The sequence below is a fragment of the Arvicola amphibius genome, chromosome 1, assembly GCF_903992535.2.
Source record: "Arvicola amphibius chromosome 1, mArvAmp1.2, whole genome shotgun sequence".
Taxonomy (NCBI): domain Eukaryota; kingdom Metazoa; phylum Chordata; class Mammalia; order Rodentia; family Cricetidae; genus Arvicola; species Arvicola amphibius.
The window spans coordinates 13831417-13838117 of NC_052047.1; the positions used below are offsets into that span (position 1 = coordinate 13831417).

The window sequence follows — 6701 nt, forward strand, 5'->3', positions numbered from 1 at the left end:
CAACACACCATCCTCAAGCGGATCCTGGATGCAAAAGTGAGAATTGCGCTAAGAACTTCAGTGCGTCATCCAGAAAGTCTGAGCTGCTGTCTGCTGATTCTGAGGTCCGTAATGGCGATGCACTTATGTAGGGAGGATGCTCATGCTCTTTAGAAGCGAGTGCTCAACTGTGTAGGGCGAAAGTGCCACTCTCAGTACAATTTCTTCTCCTGTGATCGCACACACAGCAAGAGAAAGCTAATGCGTTAAAACTAAGGAGAAGAAGGAAGCTGCATGGGTGACCTTCGTCCATCTTCAATTTTTCTGTAGGTCTGAAAATTTTCAAGATGCTAGTTAGATATCTCCCAGAGTAGGCTCTCCAAAGCCAGGTGGTTTCAATAAATTATCAAGACACAACCCTGGGAGCCAAAGAAGTTCCTGTCATTCCTACCCGTTGGAAGAATCCTGCCGGTATCTATTACACGTCAGCACCACCGAAGGGGAAACTGTAGCAAATGAATTAGTGAAGTCTGCAGACACTTGCTGTTATGGCTGGTTTTCAAGTGCCTGGATTAGAGGAAACAGACAGAAAAATAAATAAATAAACACAACCCTGCTCTAACTTAGTACTGTTATTGACAGCCCCAGCTGCAGAAAGCCCATGCTGGGTGAGACGAAAGAGACCACGCTAGCCGTAGGAGCCAGTACATGGGTCCCTATTTGTGTCAAAAAGATCAGTCTCATGCTTTGAGTGGACCCTGTAAAATGTGTGCATAAGAGAAAGGTGACAAGCAAGAATCAAGTAGAAAATGGATATAGTTGAATAACTCTACTCACAGTAGAGAGATACATTGTTACTGCTGTGTTTGGCTAAAGTCCATATTTACCCTGTGATAAAGGTTCTAAGTGAAAGAGGTTTAAATCAGTGGTTCTCAACCTGCGGGTCGGGGCTCCTTCACTGGGGTCACCTATGACTATTGGAAATATCAGATATTTACATTATGACTCTTAACAGCAGCAAAATTACAGTTATGACATAATCATGAAAATAATTTTATGGTGGGGGGGGGTCACCACAACATGAGGAACTGTATTAAAGGGTCGCAGCATTAGGAAGGCTGAGAACCACTGGTTTAAATAGCTTGGTTTCTGTTTTTCCTTTACACAAAGACTTTGTCGTAACTGCAAGGTTGCGTGGACCATGAGAGTTAGCAAAGAGGATGACGAGGAAATGCAAACTAAGTGAGAAAATTCTGTTTAGTCAGTTTCTTGTAGTGTGCTTTCCTACCCAGGTCCCGTGACCTCAGGAATCATCCACACAAACATCAGTGTGATTTAAAAAATTAATTTTAAAAGACAAAGAATGTTTATTCAACAACAATAACCTATTTTAGAATTATAGCATACAATGGGGAAATGCACGTTTTTCATTCTCCTGCAACATTACTCTAAGAATCTGAGATGAGTCCGTATCCAGTTTCAAAACCATGAGCAGTGAAAACGCTTTCCTAACAATCCTCACACCCTCTTATTTGGTCTGCTAGAATTCTTTTTTAAAGAGTAAACTACACCAAGTTTGTGTGATTTTAGTTTCAGTGACCGATCTTTTACTTGCGACTCTTGAAGACTTCCGTTTGACTGGACTCTGAAGGAGAACCTCCGAGCGATGACAGCCCATGTCCCTTGACGATCTGTTCTTGGTGCTTGCTTTGGCTTCCTTCATTCTCTTGAGCAAAAGTCTAGCACATTCTGCAGCTTCCTCCTTGTTTTTTTTTTTTTTAGTGTGTTGTTTCTTCAAAGCAGTACATCAGCCTTTGTGTTATAGGACATGGGGAATAACAAGACGCTGAATCCTGGGAGCGTTTATCCTGGTCTTCTTACCTTTTTTGTTTAAGGGCTTTCTATCAATGTATTGGTGGACACCATTATCTTTAGAGACGTTGAAAAGCTTTCATTTGCTCTTAGCTCTTTTGGGTCCCAACTTCCTTCCTTCCTTCCTTCCTTCCTTCCTTCCTTCCTTCCTTCCTTCTTTTTTTCCTTCTTTTCTTCCTTCCTTCCTTCCTTCCTTCCTTCCTTCTTTCCTTCCCTCCTTCCTCCCTCCCTTCAATTTTTCCTCCCCTTTCCATCCTCTTCTTTTCCTTTCATTTCCCTTTTCTTCTCTTTCCCCTCCTCCTATTTTTTAAACAATAACTAACTTGAGAACACTCAGATTGGCATTTATAACAAATCCCCACACGTGTGCATCCACCCTCCAGTTCCCTTTGGTCTATAGCAAGAATGTTATTCATTTAACAACTGGCTTACTCTGCTGTGGGTCAAGAGAACCTGGTTGTAAGGGAAAGCCTTGATGTTGTTCCCACAGCTGATCTGGACCACATAACCCTTCCACTCTTCACCTCCTGTGGCCATGCACTTCTCACAGAAAGAATAAAGCTTTCGTTCATCATCCACGCCAATGAGTTTCTGATAGCCTGTGTTTGGGAAGGAGATATTCATCCTGACACAGCTGACTGCCCAGTAGGAAGCACGGGTTCCTGGTTGCTATACTCAAACTGTCTTGCTGGCCCTCTTCAGGGCCTGATAGACTTGACTCTACTATATCTGGCCAGCATTCAATGCAGAAGAGTATTTTTGACATGACTGTCTTCAAAGTAGTTCTATTAACCTGAAAAGAAAGCAGTTGTTTACTTATTTATTTGTTTATTTATGACTACGTTGTATGTGTCATGAAGTCATTTTCAGGGTGTAGCCTTTACGACTTGACCGTTGCCTTGTTTCGGAGATTTCTTGCTTTAATCTCTTCGAGGGAGTAGGGCCACTTGCAGCCATACGTGGGGAGATATTCTAGAACAGAGTCTCTTGGACTGTGGGTTCTGACTGGTACTTGGCTGTAAAACTGAGTGTTGGGAGTGCAAAAAAAAAATTGTTGGTGAGAGCTTGATTGCATGATAACCAGAGATTAGTTCAAAATTAAAGGTGTATTGAATCTAAGAGGTTTGTGCTGGTGCTGGCCCGTGTCGCACTGTGGGACTCTACTGCAGCCTTTGTTCAGCACATACGACATGAACATCTTTTACTGAGCATGCCATCACACCATGTGACACTGATGAACACTGCCTGAAAGAACCTCAGCTCGGATTCCAGACGACTGTATACTTTGTACTGTCATGTACTGTACATGTCAACTTCTCCGCTCTTGGAGAAATATAATGGTTTAACTAGAGAAAATAAGCCTTGCTGCTTTTCTACCATCATTTTGTAGCATGTAACTATCAAATTAATATATCCCTAGATCCTGTTAGAATATTTGATTTAAAGACTTGCTGTTGGAGTTGTTGGCTTGAGTTTCATTAAAGAAGTCATTAGCCACCTCATTCCCTCAAGATGGCGGACTACAACTTGACTCCTCACATCTCTTACTTTCTGGATTGGCTCCTTCAGGTTTTTCTGTTCCTTGAGTTTCTCTCTGTGAAGGGGACATTTAAGGAAGAGCACTCATCACAAGGGAAATCGGGTCTTCTTTGTGATAGCAACATGGTAGACTTGGCTGTGCATGTATACAGAAACCTTCATTCCTATGGCATCCCTCGTGGTTTGTGAGAAAAGGAAGCCCAGTTGCCATGCAGCTGACACAGCTTCAGGCAGAAACAGAGCAGTCGTGAAGGCCTGTGAAGACCCAGAATCTAGAAGACAGATGCAGTCAACCAAGGGTGGTTGGAAGCTGTTTGCCTACTTAGAAGCCAAGTCTGGGTTTAGCAGGAGTATTTAAATGTATTTTACTGATGTTCAAAACTTCATTGTAAGTGGAAACAGCAGAATATATTTACCTTTTTATGCAAATCCAGCAATATAATCTAGCAATAGACTGAAATTCTTCAAGTTCATATGGGGTAAATGGCCTCTGAAATCTTCATGGAGAACTGGATGCAGCAGCCACGGATGACTTTGACATGGTTAGAGGACTGTAGATGACAATTCTGGGAGTTCTCCATGCCAGTCTCTTTAACAGCCAACATGCCTGCTGTTTTATGTTCTTTTTAGCCACTCCAAAGGCCAAGGTAATATGATTGACTTCTTCCTTTACCAGCCGGAGTACCTTAATGCAACTCAGAGATTGTGTCCACATATTTTCTGCTATTTGACCACTGCTGTTATAACAAAGATGTCTGGGATCACTGTCAGATGCCAAAAGAGGCAGTAAAAGTTACCCAGCAGCACTCTGACAAATATAAAGACCCACTTACAGAACTTGAGTGCCTCAATGGTAACCTTGATTTTTGATGGGGCTCAGGCAAAGCCAAAGGAATGTGAGTTGGTACTTAGGAAGGAATTCTTTTTGGTGGTTTCTCTTGAGGACTTCATTGAAAACATACATTCTCTTCACATTTGGGAATTTTTATTACGCCTCTCAATATTGATACCATAGCAGATAAGCGGTATAAGGCCCCGGAAAAAGTTTAAAGATGGATTGTGGGTCTGATAAAAAATGCAAGGTTGGCCGCCAAGATGGATCTAGACTGGGCCGTGTGATAAAGGGTAACAGCCAGTTCTCTCTTATCGTCAAGTGACTGAAAAGACAAAAAAGTCTGTTTTGCAGAAGCCAAATGTTGGCCATGAGTATTGAAAAGAAACCAAAACCAGAATAGTAAGCCAGAGGCTCCTACCTGGGCAATACAAGATTCTGGCTTCTACTAAAGAATTATTTTAAAAGGAAGAAAAAAGGAATAAAAGAAATATACAATAACCATTATATAAAGGGTGGCATACATTTTTAGAAGTAACATATTTGGTTTAAATTTTGGAGAATTTGAATAAAATTGACTGTGATTCATTTTTTTAAGGCTTGGTGGGGAGGGGTACTTGAGATCCCACCCCAGCTGAGGAGTCACGGGCAATTGATGGATTCTGGGAAAGGGAGAGCCTATTTCCTTCAGGGTGTGGCCTCTGGAAGGTTGCTCATCCTCCAGTGGACAAACCTATAGCCACGTGCACATGGACAGCAGCAATCAGACTAACTGAGTTATAAAAATAAAAGACTATGAAGGTAGAAGAGGGGATGCTGGGTGGAGAGGGAGGGAGGAGCATGTATGATCAAGAAACATTGTATGCATGTATGAAATTGTTGAAGAAGAAATAAGTACAATTTTAAATATTTTCTAATTTTTAATTATGTATGTGCATGTGATCTTCCCATGGGTTTGGACATGTGCATTCCATGCCCACAGGTGGTTGTGAGCCTCACGTCAAGGATGCTGGGACCTGGGACTCTGTTGGGAGCTGTGAACCCCCAGATCCTGAATTTCTTGTAAGTAATGTGTAATGCTTGCAGCTGCTCTGAGCACCAGACCCTCAGGAGTTCCTGATGGCAGGGGAGTGGTTTCTGGTGGGTTTGACTAGGGCGTGGCTATCAGTTAAGGATCCCTATATAAGCTGCCCCTGGACACAATAAAGGGGGCATTCGTGTTTCAAGGATAACCTGTGTGCTGTCTGTGTGTCTTTGTGTGTTTCAGTCTCCAGCCCCTTGCCCGGTTCATGAACTGTATGGTTGCACATAGAGCACAGACGGGCGTGGTGTGCTACAAGACTCAGTTCCACTACAAAAGTGGTTAGAACTCAACTGCTGAGCCGTGGCTTCAACCCATTGTAAGGAGTCTTTCTCCGTCCTGCCAGCCTCTCCCAAATAATGACATGGAGACTTGTTATTAAGTGTGAAACCTTGGCCTTAGCTTAGGTTTGCCCCACTTACAACTTAAGTTAACCCCTTTGTATTAATCTACATTCTGTCGCATGGCTTTGACTCCCCTCCCATTCAGTGTATCTGACTCATTCCACATCTTCATGGCACCTTTCGCATGCCTAGATTCTTCTACATCCTCTCTCTGTCCAGAAGTCCCACCTATACCTCCTGACTAGCTATTAGCTATCCCACTTATACCTCCTGACTAGCTATTGGCCATCCCACCTATACCTCCTGACTAGCTATTGGCCATCCCACCTATACCTCCTGACTAGCTATTGGCCATCCCACCTATACCTCCTGACTAGCTATTGGCCATTTGGCTCTTTATTATATCAGTATCAGAAATAAATCTTCACACAGTGTACAAACATCCCACAACAATCCATAAAATATTTTTAAAATGTGAATTTTGGCTTGGAATTCTAAAATGGCTCTAACCGTTTGTGTCATTTTTGTCCTATGTATTCATGAGAAGCAATGTTCTTAGCATGAACAACTAATTATAGGACCAAAATGCCTACTAACTGAGAAACACTGAAGATTCTCTGTCCTGCAGAATCAAACATTCAGCCACATTTTAATTAATACAAAATCACATTGTACATACATCTCATTCGTGTGTAAGTTTGCTTTCATTTTTAATAAATGGTAATATATATGCCAAAGAATTATTTAAAAGTGAATTTCTCCCTGATTTGTCATATGTAAATGTTAGACTTGTTTACACATTTTATAACCTATATGCCTGGGTTTGTGTAACCGCTTCATGGGCAAGAAGGAAGTAGAAGTGGGAAGAGTGTAAGAAGCCCTGCCCAGAGCCATTAATCGCGACCAGCACCACATGTGATTAGCCTTCCTGGTGCTAAGTCTTGTCTACTGTCTACTGGGTGCTGAATCTGTTGGGCAGATCTCTCATGGTATTCATTTCTTGGTTTGAATATAGGCTTTGCCTATTGACTGGCTAGAGTTGGCTCCTGAGGCC

The 6701-nt window shown here is 42.2% G+C and overlaps 2 pseudogenes; one reads left to right on the top strand and one right to left on the bottom strand.

Moving 5' to 3' along the window:
• Positions 1 to 1586: 1586 nt before the first annotated feature.
• On the bottom strand, positions 1587 to 3068 carry LOC119802947 (annotated as a pseudogene).
• A 295-nt stretch (positions 3069 to 3363) lies between these two features.
• On the top strand, positions 3364 to 4674 carry LOC119802981 (annotated as a pseudogene).
• The last annotated feature ends 2027 nt before the right edge of the window (positions 4675 to 6701 follow it).